The sequence below is a fragment of the Panonychus citri genome, unplaced genomic scaffold (genome assembly GCF_014898815.1).
Source record: "Panonychus citri isolate SS breed McGregor unplaced genomic scaffold, ASM1489881v1 Contig00140, whole genome shotgun sequence".
In the NCBI taxonomy this organism is placed as follows: Eukaryota; Metazoa; Arthropoda; class Arachnida; order Trombidiformes; family Tetranychidae; genus Panonychus; species Panonychus citri.
The window spans coordinates 3,005,051-3,020,369 of record NW_026515545.1 but is presented as its reverse complement, the minus strand read 5'-3'; the positions used below and the strand labels follow the sequence as shown (position 1 = coordinate 3,020,369).

General features: G+C 30.3%; 1 pseudogene; it reads right to left on the bottom strand.

Annotated features, from left to right (window-relative positions):
• Positions 1-387: 387 nt before the first annotated feature.
• LOC128394899 (hemicentin-2-like) overlaps positions 388-15,319 on the bottom strand; it is a 28,319-nt pseudogene continuing 13,387 nt past the window's right edge.

Genomic DNA, 15,319 nt, shown 5'->3' with positions numbered 1-15,319 from the left:
TGATGATAATAATGATTAAACCAAAACAAAAACTTTGATGAGAATGATTCAAGCATTTTCACCTTCAAGCCATTATAACGATTCAATGATTGTAGTTACTGTTGTTGTTATTTCTCCGGTTGCCCAAAATTGAATAAGCTAAATTCATGGTATTCAAGCGAAAAGAGGAAATAATATCATATCTAGAAATCAATTTGAATTGTTTACAGACAGAAGAAAAAGAAGAGAGTTTCCAACTTATGGATAAATTCTGTAGCTTTATCATCAAATAGAATAAATAAAAAAAATCGAGATACATCTTGAAGGTTCCATAATCGCCAAGAAAATCATCATCAGTTGAATTTATTTGTACATTTAGAAGGAAAAGTTAATGAACTGAATAAATACCTGTATGTTTTCTGGCTCACCGAGAGTACTTCCTGAATTGAAACTGAATGACTGCCCCTAGCATTAGATGAATAAAGAACCAATGTAAACGGTGTTCCTGAAAGTAGATTAGGTATATGGAAGGCAGGTTTCGTCGTTGAGGTATAATTAGAGTGAAGACTTTGCCGGAGAATTGTAGACCTCAACGGTAAATTCTTGCTTAAGGCCACCGCTATCACTGGAATACATTCAACGTTTAAAGAGGTTGTCGATTGGTTTGTTATCTGACATTTTCGAACTGCTTCCGGTGGTCCTAAGTGCCAAGTAAGAAACAAATTAATTACATATTGATACAATTTTCAAATGTTTGTTGTTTTCTTCTAGATAATAACCTTCCTGTTAATTTTATATTCAATTAACTCTGATTGTTGTTTTATTTTTCACAACATTTACTTTTATTTTAATGAGAGAAACTCCAATTGTTTTTACTCCCAGATGATTAAACAAACAATCAACTCAAATGACACTGAAATTATTTTCATGAGAAAATTTTACTGACTATCAATTTAATTTTATGATTCTGATTCATGATGATGATGTTGATCATTTTTCATTTTATCAGGTCAACATGATCATTTTCAAATTCACTTTCAACATAAGTATAAAAACTTGAGTCTAGTAACAGAATCAAAGATTTTATTCTCCAGATAATGTCCACCATGATGCATGATGATGATGGTGATTTGAGTATATTTCATTATGATTGAAACGGATATTTGATTATGAGAAGGAAGAAAAAATTTTGTGATTGAATAACAATCAATTTGAAAAGTAAAAAAAAAACTTTCACCATCATCATTCAAAGCCATTTGGTCATTCATCAATCTATTGAAAGCCATTAAAACACCATCATCATCATGGTGATGATAATCAAAAGTTGATTCTGATAGAGTAAATAATCAAGAGAGAGAGAGAGAGAGAGAGAGAGAGAGAAATGTTGACATCAGAAGCTCCTTAAGGAATGAAAGATTTTTTCATCATTTTCTAAGAGATGAAATGATGAACAAGAGAAAATGATAAACTATCACAAAGATTCAATTGTTTTCTCCAGGGAGAGACTGTAAATACTACAAATAGACAGAATCACAATTGACATGTTGAAATCTTTTCCTTTTTTTCAAATGTAACCTGAATGTTAATTATATTCTTTCACTCCCTGGATACTCTGTCAAAATTTGAGAAAAGAATAATAAAAATCGTCTATTATTTGGTACTAAAATTTATATTGAAATGAAGAATCATCATAAGACAAGTGCAAGAATTGAGTGCATGAATTAAAAACAACTGCTTACCTGTGGGAATGATATTAAATATACAGGGATCTCGTTGGACTCCGATGTCATTAACTGCCCAACAAGCTAAAGCCCCGTAGGCAAAACGGTTTCTTGGACGGTAGGTAGCAATGCTGACCGATCCATTTGTGATAAATGAACGAATGTCAACATTCTCATTGGATGCATTAAGTGACCATTTAAAGTTAACATTACTTGGCTCAGCTTCAACTTCACAAGTAATCTGGACAATCTCATTCCGAGCCACACCATAGATTATTTTCTGCCCTGGCTTACAAACTGGTGCAACTATTTGGTGTTATTATAAATAAAAAAACATAACAAATTAGAGGGGCTTTCAGGTGCAAACATGAGAAGTAATTTTATCCTTACAGTTAATCTTGAGATAGAAATCCTCAGAATGACCTTGTCCAGCACTATTTGATGCCGTGCAAAAATAGCGTCCAGCTTGACTACGTCTAACCTTTTGCAATACCAATGATTGATTGGTCACTATGATTCCTTCATTGGGTTTACTAATCAAAGGCTCTTCTTCAAAGTACCAGGTAACCCCTGTAATCCATGGATTGGCTATAACCTTACACTCAAGGTAAACATCATTACCTTCACGGACAGAATTATATTGTATCTTGGCTCCCAATGATATGGACAATTGTGGGATAACTATTGAAAATAATAATGATTAACATTTTATGGATGTTGGAACTTTTCATATTATTAAATTAGACAGATCATAATGGTTTGTGAACTTACATTGGACATTTAAGGTTCGACCATCTTCCAGTCCGCTAAAACCAATTGATGGATTATCGGCTCGACAGAATAATATTTATTATCTTCAACAATGGGTATAAATGAAACCGTGGACAGTGTAACATTACCATCAGAGGAAATGGTATCACGGACATTGGTCATCTTTTCATTACCTTCCACCAAGCTATTTTAGCGGTGGACGAGATCCACTTGAAGACATTACTCAGTCCGTTTACCAACGGAAGTATTCACAGTGGAAGAAATTTTAACATCTAATGGTTTAACTATTTACAGATGAAAGAAAATAAACCGTTTAATTAAATCAGAAACAACAACAAAATCAACTCATTTTCTAAAACACTATTCTAATACTTACGATTTATATCTAAAATAATTGAGCTTTCAATTGGGACGGTTAAGTTAGTATTTGAGGCTTTAAGTTAATTGAGTAAAAATGGTTTCGACTTAAATGGTTATAATTATTTCATTTTCATATTATTATGAGGAGGCGAAGGTATCATCGAGTAAACTTTCACCATTCCACCAGGTAATATTGGGCAATGGATTACCTGTTAAAGTGAATAATAATTAATATCAAGAAAATTAAACAATTTAGATTAAACAGATTCATTTTCGAAACCCTTGAACCACTTTGGCCATAAACATGTTCAACGTATTTAAAGTCAACATAACATAGAGTCTCTTTTGTTGCTGAGACCAGAGTAGTTGAGGTCATACATCACAGAACATAGTTAGAGGTCGAGGTTGTTGAAGGTTTTTTTTCTGCAAATTAATTAGCGTAAAATCATCATCTGAATCAATTAAATTACTCTGGCTTCGCATGTTAACTTAAGGTCACTTCCTTCATCATATGGACCAATTGTACCAATTAAACGTTGGCCCGCTTGGTCAGTTATGATCATCTCCTTTGGTGGAGCTAAAATATTAAATTGTAAGTAACAGAGGGAAATAATTGTTCAAATTGTTAATATCTTTAACTTTTATCATGAACAGAAATAAAAAAATATACTGATCTCATATTTAACCTGATTGCTGATAATCAATTCAATCTTTGAAATGAGATATTATCATAATGATGTTTTCATAGCGATTCCATGTTAAGATATATATATATATAAATGATGAAGTCAAGTGATTATTAAAAAAATGAAAGGATGAAGATGCTAATGTTGTTGTTGATGATTATGATGAAAGATGAAACATCAACTGTTTTATATTAATAATAATCTTTATATATAATATTGTAACTTTACTTTGGGAGTAAATCATTTTTCACCTCATAATCTACTAAGAAAAATGTTGGAAGTTGTTTGTTGATTTATGGTAAACAGGGATTCTTATATTATCATATTATTCAACCTTATACATTGAACTTATCATGGTAACAGTCACATGATGATGAAAATGATAATCATGATAATAATATCAATTGAATATGAACCAGAATAATAATATATATATAAAAGATAATCAACTTGTGTGTGTGTATGTGTCTTGGTATATATTTACTTATTATTTGAGAATAAATTAATATATTATTATAATAATGATGTTAATTATATACAGAATTAACTAATTCAACGTTTACTGTGTACAGATTAAACTTAAGGAATTAATTGTGAACAATTTATCTAATACTTGTCCTGAGATCAATCAATTCATGTTTGAAGATCATCATTATCTTGACATTTCTTATAGCGAATGCTGATAAGTTTTTCTCGCAAAGTGGGCAAAGGTTAACTATCTTTTCACGATTAATTTCAGATCTGATTGAATTAACGCTCTATTTTCCATGGTCTATTTGGTCCTCTTGAACTTTTCCCCATTCTTTGCTCTGTCTCTATCTTTCTGCTTATCGATTCAATTTGATCTTGACTTGTATTCATTTTGAGATAGAATCGGCTCTCCAGGTTCAGTTTTATTCTAGAAATTTATTATTATAATAGCAATTTGTTCATGGTTGATGAAGATGTCATCATGATGAGGAAACTGTTGGGGATGGAAAAAATTGCTAAGTAAAATTGAAGAGAACGGAAAAGCTTATGTTCTTTTATGCAAATGTTAAAAGATGTTAGTTTGCAAGTAAAGATGATAAATCACGAGTGACTCTGATCTTCGCAAGCATCTTATTTGTCTTCCTCATCATCGTCATAAAGAATGATGATGATAAAATAGTGAAGGTAACAGAGAAGGAGAAAAGTTTCAAAATTTTTCTTCGCTTTTTTTCATTTCTTCTTCTCATGACGATGATGATGATGCTACATGTTTATGCACTACAATGAGCTGGTACAAAATGAAGCATGATGGTGATACTAAAGTCTATCTGTAGATGAGAGATGACGGAAAGTCAAAAATTTATTATTAAGTATCTGCTACTTTTAACCAGTTCTGTTCTAATATCATGAATACCGTTCAGGGAAAAAATCAGAATTTACTATTTGTAATCATGTCTTTTTATATATCATTCCCTTATCCATGGGAGTTGATGTTTCAAAAAATTGTTGTGTAGTTTCAAGTCTAACACTGAATTTTCTAGTTGTAATTTCCTTTTGGTCCTTACAAAAATCATCAAACAATATTTATCATTGATTCATTGGAAATGCATGATGATAATTCTCTGCTAAGCTTTTGGGAAATCATGGTAAGTAAATAGAACTATGATCAAGATAAAGAAATATTTGCTTCGATCTGTCTCATTCTAAATGAACTTTTTTATCATTCATTTCTCTCCCTATTCCACTTTTCCTTCACTTACCACAGAAAAAATAACATTATATCAAGTATTCCATCATGAATGGATGGGAAAACGTTGGCACAGAAGGACAGGGTGGGAAGAGAGAGAGAAAGAGAGAGAGAGAGAGTAATAGTGAGATAAAGATGTAACAATAAATAACATAAAGATGATGAAAAGTTCTGGTATCTTGATAAAAGAATCATAATAATATTTGACTGATGAAAGTTGATGAAAGAGATATAAGAATTTATCTCTATAATAATATAAAGTCAATATATATAGAAAGAAGTCTAACCATTTATCATGATGATTTGTGAGCACAGAATCGTGAGAGCCTCAAATACCATGAGAAAAGATTAGATAACGGAACTGGACTGATTCAATCGATTAGAAAATAATCAAAGCTTAACAAGCAAAATACCAAATACTAAACATGTGAAATTTATTATTTAAGAGTAAAAGTTGTAAAAAAATCTAATAAAGAATAGATGAAATCTTTCATTTAATAATTCGAATCTCGAACAAAATTCGATAAAACTTTTCCCTTCTTTGACTTGTTTTCAGTGATAATTTCATCTAAAGGTTCATAGTAACACGCTAATAGGGTTATATTAACATCTACTGAATAGTATTAAAATTGATGGATCATTTATTGATATTCTATAAATTTTGATTGATTATCAAGTGAATATCATTAATTAAAATTAAATGTCAACTCGATAATTGAAATGAACTAGAGGCTTGATGATTTACCACAGAATTCATTTCATCTGATCATCAAGAAAGTTATTAAGATGATAATTGAGAAGAAGAAAAAAATGATAAAACAAAGATAAACAGGAATATAATTAGAAAGGGTTGGGTTAGTATGAGTTGTTACATGATAACGGGAATAAGTTGTGTTCAGTTTCATTAATAGAATGGTGAGAATAAAATAAGCCACCAAAGGAATGATGATGATGATGATCTGGTGGTGGGTGGATGGGAGGAGTAGGAATTGGAATAGGAGGAGGACACTGTTGATGATAATGTCACTGAAATGAGACAACATAAGAAGAAGATGATGATGATGATGATGATAATATAAAAAGTATCTACTGGACTGTGAAGCAAATGTAATGTTGAAAAAATGTAAGTGACTCAATAACCGATAAAGAGATTGACTTGGATTTTGTCTCTTTATCCTCATCATCTAAGCTTATCTTGTTTTCCCAATATTATTAGACCTTAAATTGACCTGAAAATGATTGTCCTCCTCCTCCTTTTCTCATCATCATCTTCATTTTATTATTCTTACTTTCTTTCCTCTTTCTTACTTTATTATATTTACTTGCATCATCATCATCTTCATCTTCTATACAGTATATAACATCATCTGAATCAACATCCATACACTAATATCATCCCAAGTATTATCCTCATCTTTATGGCTCAACTTTATTTTCTGTTTTCTGTTTTTTTTTCATGATGAACATTGAAAATTAGAAACAAAACATTCCAATGGTCACTTTATTTTTTTACAATGGAAGATGAAATTAATCAGAGAGAGAAAGAAATTGAGAAGAGAGAGAGAGAGAGGAGAGAGAGAGAGAGAGAGAGAGAGAGAGAGAGAGAGAGAGAGAGAGATATGAGGATGAAGAGTATGAAAAATGTTCATCGTGATGAACTTTTTTGAATGTTTATAAAGATTCTGTTGAATTAAGATGATAAAGTTGATTAACTTTACTCTTTTCGTGGTGAAAATAATTTCATATCAAAATTTAATCATAAAAATTTGTTTTTATCACGAAACCTTCACATCTTATGATAATAATAATTAATAATTAGATGCTGGTTGTTTTTTATTATATCAATATCATTGTATCCATGGAAATAAGATGAATAAAAAAAATAACATCAACATCATTTTTAATGCTCCTTTGAGATTTCGTATCTTAATCATCTCATGGATAAATTCATCACATGGTAATAATATCTCAAGAAGAAGATGTTGAAATTTGATAAGGTCATAATGATTTCAGTTAATAAATAATAATAATAATTTTTCTAAATCATAATGTTGATTTGAACTTACCTATCACATCTAATTTGGTGACAAAATTTTTCGTCCTTGATTTTCTGTAATCAACTCGACACCGATAATCACCAGCATCATCTTCAAGAACTGGACTTATCCTTAAAACTGGAGGTTTTAATTTAACATCGAAAAAAAGTCTCTTCTTATATGAATTGGGAACTGAATGTTTAGATTCACTTAAAGGACTATTTCGAGCATCAACCGAGTAGATCGGTAAACCCGAACCACTGGTCTCTTTATACCAAAGCACTAATGATATCAATTCTTCACCCCAGATTGAAGTGTTACAGGGAAGGCTTATTGTGGTTCCAGCAGCGGCAGTGAATTCACTATAACCTGAATTTAGAGATTAACCAGAAAACAAGAGTTAAAGGTCGAATTCAAGTTTATTTACTTTTCATCTTGATCGTTAAAAGAGAAAAATCAATCGAATTAGAATCATGTAAACTAAGAGTGTTATCATTTTCATGAACTTGTTGGTAGAAAGATGATCTTTACTATCTGATCTCTGATGCATCAGGAATTAGAGATTAGATTTCATTAGATTATCTTACAGATTAATTGGATAGAAAATAAATGTGATAATAAAAAAAGGATAAACTAAATGTGCTGACATTGTAGGTGACATTTAATTGATACTAATTAAACTTGATCATTTGGTATAACAACAATGATCATTGGTAATAATTGACTAGAAATTAAGACTAAAGCTTGACCATTTCAATGCTATTTAATACAAAAGCCTAATAGTAAATGGGAATTGGTATCAAAATAAAACTGTCACTTGTGTCATTTGAATGGAACAATGAAATTCGTCATCATCTCATTAACTAATAGAAAAAGATTAGAATCAATTGTTTTTCCTGGGAAATAAAACACTGATTCTTGTTTACTTTGTATTCCCTATGAATAACTGAATATACAAATTGTTAAAACTTTTTGTCTTCAGCATTGAGACTGAAAAGTGGCAAATGGAAGACACAATTTGTTGATAAGCTATTGAATTAAAATGACATTGGAATAATTGATTAGGTCAACATAGAATTGAATTTCATTCGGACAATTAACATTCAGCTTGAGTTTTATTTCCCCTCTCCCTTTCTCTCTCTCTCTCTCTCCATAAACTAATATCATTTGATTCACTAATCAGATTAACCTTATTCTCGTTGAAACTAATGGTAGCAGAATAATTTAAATTTACCTTCATGCATGAACATCAAAAGAGACTAAGAACAATTTTTTGAAGCTCAATAAAATTCAGGTAAATTAAACTTGAAAAATAATCTCAATCATAAGGTAAACATTGAGCTCTTCATTTAGAGATGCATTAAAAACTTCTACAATCTCATAATGAGTTGGTAAGCAATGTAGAGATGTGAAGAGAGAGAGAGAGAAAGCTTTAAAATTATATTAATAAATTACAATCACGAGTTTGAACATTTGAACCGTAAACTGAATATCATGTTATAACGTATCCAGAAAATCAACCTTTTTCCATTCTCAACATTATCCCATTCCCATGTGTCCCCACCCTCTTTTCATCCATTATCATCACATCATCTCTATTTTTTCAAGGTATCATTCTCACTTTCTCTCTCACTGCTGTCTCACTTGATTTTCATCCCATGATACTAATGATAATCATTTGAAACCATTATTTGTATTTCCCTGTTTAGAACAATTTAAATTGAGGTGAATAAGTGACTTTCATTTGTTCTGAGTGAGATGAGGAAAAAGTGAGAAAGAAAGATAAAGTGAAAGAGAGAGAGAGAGAGAGAGAGAGAGAGAGAGAGAGAGAGAGTTGATAATGATGGAAGAGCCAAAGAAAGTGAATGATACAAAAATCAGGCTCAAAGAGAAAAAAAGAAAAAATGATCTTCAGATGAATGAAAGTGTCAACAATATTAACCATAGTAAATCAACCATAAATCAAATTGTCAGAGTAAATTGTTAGCTGTCAACCCTAAATGATGTTTTTAATGAAGGTATTCACATACAGTCACATTTATATATTTTATATATATATCATAATACTACAAACCAAAGTGAGAAAAAAATTCTGATTCAATTTTTTCTATTCTTCCCCTGATCCTCTCAATCAGAACTTTCAATTTCCACATAGAAATGGTTCTCAATATTTTTCTAATAATAATCATCATTATTTACCATGAACAATAATTAACATTATATTAAATAGTTGAATCTCATCTAATAGACTTTGTCTTAGATTCTTACATAAATATTCAGTAATTTCAATACAGACAATGAATAAAATAATTTCGTATATTGCTGCTAATTATTGATTGGAATACATTTGAATAATCAACATGACGATTTACAATTAAGTGTTGAGATTTATTTTTTTTTTGTTCTTTCACAGGTTTCATACGAATACCCACTTAATGAATATACACACATACACACCGACACTTATATGGATTTGGAGTAAATGTTTTCTTCTTCCTTTATCATTATCATGGGAGTAATTTAATTAATTCAAATTACTGTAAATTACCAGAAACAGTAGCAACAACAACAATCGTTGTTGATAAATCTTAATCAATTGAGTTAATTTACTTTCCATTATCATCAGTGATCACAATTAACCCTTAATATTACATGAGTTCATTTGGATATCTGTTTAAGGTGTGATCCTTGATTAGACAGTTTTTTTCCTTCATTTTCTCATCCTAATTTTATCTCTCTCTGTCTGTGATTCCCTGATTATGTTTACCCGATGTTTAATTGATTAGTTGTACAATTAATTAATTTACATTAATTGTTACTTCAATGATTAACAATAAAAGTACAACCTTAATTAGGTCAAATACACTGTCATCAGAATGTTGATTAATGTTGATACATTTTACTATTCCATTTATGTATACAAAAGGCAATCACATTTTGATTGGACTATTTTTTCTCATCTCTATTGAGTCAATTTCATGTAGATTTTTATGTTTTTTTTTCCTACTCCTCTTATGATCAGAATTTGAAATTATTTTTATAACTCTTGTTTATAAATTAATGTTGATTAATTTTAGTCAATTGTATGAACTGAAAATGTAATTCATCAATTTAATTGTTTGTTTGTTTATTTGCTTGTTCATTAATGTCAAGGTTTCAAGTTTACTGATCCAGTTTATTGTTTAGGGTTTGTAAGTTTCTGTGATAATTATGATTGTTCATTAGAGACTTTTAATTGTATTTGCAAATGGTTATATGTATGTATAAATGGATAATTAGCTTAATTGTTTAAATCAAATAATGTTAATAAAAGGGTTATCCCATTTATCACACAAACTCTTGTCATCATCATCATCATCATCAATAATCATTGAGATGAAAAAGGTGGACAGTTGATATTTGTGGTATGTGACTGGACTTTATATATATTTTAATAGTTGTAATAGTTTACCTTTAAGGTAAATTAAGATAAATAGGCTAATAATTAATGATAATTAGTTGGGAAATAAAAATGTTGATCAGCAAGAATACGAAAGTATTATCAATGAATATTGGTAATGAATAAGATCTTAATTGTAGATTAGTCTGTAAGAAGTATTAACATTTTTATCCTTTTGATTGTCCATCTCCATGGGTGTGGAAATGAGATAACCAGGAGTAAATATACATAAACAATAGGTAAAGTGTATGATATAATACTTATCGTCATCATCTTCATCTGATATTAGTAGATTAGTGATTAAGAGGGATGATTTTTGTAGTTACTTTGTATCCAAAGTGAATTAAACAGCGAAAGATGATGAAGATAATTGTATATCTCGAGAGATGATGATGATGATAATGAGGATGAGAATAAGAATGTTACATGTAACAGAAAAAAAAGTAAAGGTTGTCACAGTATTTTTTCATCAACAGTCAAAGGATAACTACTGATTTAACATGAATGTGAATGTGAATGATCTCATTCCCAATTCCCACCAGAGGCAAAAAAGAATAATAAAAAAGAAAGGAAATGGGATGATGCAGGACAAGATGGAAGGAAATAATGGCAAAAGAGGAAAAAATAGAAAGAAATGTACAAAAAACGACAAAATGACGATATATTCATCAATTGAACTTCGATTTCTTTCAATTGTCCGAGATCAACTAATTCGCAAGTGTATCAGATCTTTTTTTACTCTCTTCAAGTTTATTTCGAATCCTTTGTCGGCATATGGATGAATATGAACACCATGAGAATGTCTTTATTTTCATGGAAAACAAAAGTCAAAACTTGGCTCATACTCCCAGATTATCTTGAACATTTCATCTTTTCTGTTGTTCATATTATCATCTGAACATTTTACTCATGGATAAATATAATTTTAACCTTGAAATGATAAATCAGAATTATAATTCATCAAAATGATCATCAGCTCTGGTTATCGTTGCATCATTTCAATCGGTTTACACCTTTCATCTCCATCATAATCATGTGTTTATCATGGATAAAGTTATCAAGTTTTTTTCTGTGGCCAAGGAAGCAAAATGTTGACCACAATCTGGATAATAAGAATCGAAACCATGATGATGATGATGATAAGTATCATGGAAATTGATGAAATTTGGATTACAGGCGGAAAAAAAAAAACAACAAGAAAGTTCAACCAAAGGGAAACATTAACAACATGATGATGGAAAACAAAATATTGTAAGGTTACATGATGATGATGGAGCTAACGAGATGACTGGAAGTATATTATATATATAATAATAGATGTAACTAGAACCCTTGGAACAGAATCGTGCTCAGAATTTTTCCTCTCTCGTTCCTACTTTTAGGTTGAAATTGAAGAGGAAAGTTTTCTTTCGATTCCTCACATTCTACTGTCATCGTAATGACCAATGGATGATGCATGATGATGATAATGATGCAGAAGAAAACGAAGAGAGAGAGAGAAAAGAGACAGAAAAAGCCAAAATTACAAGTTACTTAGCGATTCTGTTGTAAATATGGATGATGATGATGATCAGAGTTCTGTACATACATGGAAAAGAGGAACCAAATATTCTGAACACTTTTCTCTCTATTAGATTTTGAGAATCTTCAAACTTTCCAATCTTTCATCATCATAAAATGGTCAATGAAAAAAAAACACGACTCAACATCTACAATCAATCTAATAACGATGTTGATCCTCTTATAATGTATCTCAGCATTTCATGGGGTTTTCTGATGAATGACAGAAAAATTTTCATCAAAAATGCCAAGATTGTCTGTGGAAAAGTGTTGAAAACCAATTGATACACTAACAGATAAATCTGCTTACTAAGATTGTCGGAATTGAAAGGTGGAAATGAACAAAATCTACTCTCGAGTTGAAATCAGAGAATGAAAATTCTGTCGATAAGTGACTGAGAGAATGTAATGGAATTTTTTTACGATTCATTTTTTTATTCTCTAGCAAACTTTCAAGTTGATTCTCTGAAATAATCTCATGGTTCATCATGTTTCCCTAATCCAGATTCATACAATATCATCACTTGATTATCATTTTGCTGATGAAATTATGGTCATACAAAGTAATATATACTTCATACTCTGAAGTTTGTCGCTTTTTCTGGATATCATGATAAACAATTATCTGTAAATTGAGTCATCATAATTTTTTATTCATATTATCAGGTTACAAATTTTATCCTACTCCAAACCGTTTACCGTTATCTTTGACCGTCACTTTTCATTTGTTCCCATGAAATATGAACAATTATTTTTTCCTTCATGTTTCCGGTTCCTCAGAATTTAATCAGTAATTTTCATACTCTCATTAACTTGCTTTTTCTGTTCTGATTTACACTCTCCCTCCAAAATGATCTACAGATACATACAATGTTTAATTCATTGTTCATCTCACTGTTGTCTTCCTCTTCTTCCTCCTCCTTATCATCCACTTCCTCGACAGAAAAAAAATCAACCCTCTCTTCCCACTCTCGGAACTTTTTTTACTCCCTCACCTTTAAAATGAATACTAAGTTTCAATAGTAAGAAAAAGAGAAGCAAAAAAAAATTCCAAGTAAAGTTATCACCTTTTCACCAAACTTTATCAACTCATTATTATGGATACATTGTAAACATCTTAGAAGAACATGATTAAAGTTAATTGTGATCAGGAATTTTGTTTCTTTTTTTTACCATCATTATTTTGACAATCAAAATCAAGAAGAATCCCCATATTGTTATCATGGCAATCAAAGTATTCGAGAGGAAAAGAGCAGCATTGAAACTCTTGAAAGCGAAAATTTCAGCTAACTTTAGAACTAATTAAAAACTGATTCCATTGAATGAATAAAAATAATCAGTTGTTGATTTAAAGTTAATTCTCAAAAATCACTTAACTATTACTTTTCCACCAACGAAATCATTTAATATCACTCTCCCCCTTTAAATCAGATTCAGAGTAAATACATGATGGGAAATGATTATTCACCCAAAAATATGAAATAACATGTTCTCAATGTTTACTTACTATGAATACGAGATGAAATATTGTTTCATACAGAATTCAATCAAGATTAAGAATCGAAGGTAAAAAAATAGATAAGATATTACTCGTTCCTCTTTTCAGTTAAAAAACCGATCATTTATCATGAAGATGGGAACTTGAAGTTTTCATCAACAACAATTTCCATTCAGAATTGTTTGTTTTGCTCGAATTGGAGGAAGGAGAGAGAAAAAAATGATCAACAAAATGAAAGAAAAGTAGAAAAACCATATTACCGAATTTTTTTCTCCTTCCATTTTCCTTCATTTCGCTTCTAAAAGCAGAAGATGACATTTTTTTTTGTTCTCTTTAGAATAACAAAGAAACATTAACATTAAACGAATAGAACATTTCTTTTTTCGAATATGCGTTTTCCATTCTCTTTATTTTCTCGAATTTATTTATTTATCTTGTTATTTCTTTCTATTTGCAATGTTCGTATATCTCTCCACCAACATGAAGATATACCTTCACTTTTTTTTTGTTTCAATGTTTTTATAATGCTATTACAATTTATTTCACTTGAGTCATCATGAACTGAATGAAGAAGAGAAAAAATTTCGTTACAATACAATGTATATATCCAGTGGAATATTTTTCCATTGAACTCATTTCAAGAATTTTCCTCTTCGATTCCACTGGTAACATTGAATAACAGTAAATTAATCTTGATCTAGCAAAAGCCATGGAAAATTTTCTGAATGAAAGAGAGAGCGAGAGGGGAGAGGATATAATCTGTCAAGATCAATGTCCTTTCACTTTTCCTGGTTTATCATCATCATGAAGATGGTTATTGCTATTGAATGATAAAGATATTGACTTGAAAAGTGAAGAAAAAAAAGTTCTAAAAGTCGACCCAATAACATGATAGAAAAGGAGTAAAAAGGAAAAGTATTACATGGTAACATTAAAGATGAAAGATGATGGAAGATGATAAAGATAATGATAATGATGATGATAGAAGATGAAGATAAGAAACGTAAAGTAACCATCAATTTGTAATCAAAGTCTCCATTTTCTCTCTCTCTCTCTCTCTCTCTCTCTCTCTCTCTTGACTTTCTTTTGGGTATAAAATGAATATAATGGGCTGTATAAGAATCTTCAGAATCATCATGAAGCAGAATCATATTGTATTTAAGTCGCTTTCATCTGGATAATTCAACCATAACCGAAACATTTTACTGAACAAAAAAATGTTACCAATTTATCCTGTGACTCTCTCTGTGTCTCTCTCACACACAACCTCAAGGGAGCTATCATCTTTTACTCATATATTAATGATGATGGTGATCATCATCATCATCATCATCCTGGCAGAGTTGATACTCTATCATATATTATAATACCAACAATTATGTGTCTCAATTTTGAACAATGTAACGGGATCCATAATCCAATAGTAAATATTGGTTATATTACAAATACTGAGAGAGAAGAATAAAAAATTATTACTTTTTTCCTGATTCGTTTTCCATTCATTCAGTTATTCAGATCATTTCATTTCATGATAGTTGCGCTTCATGATTTC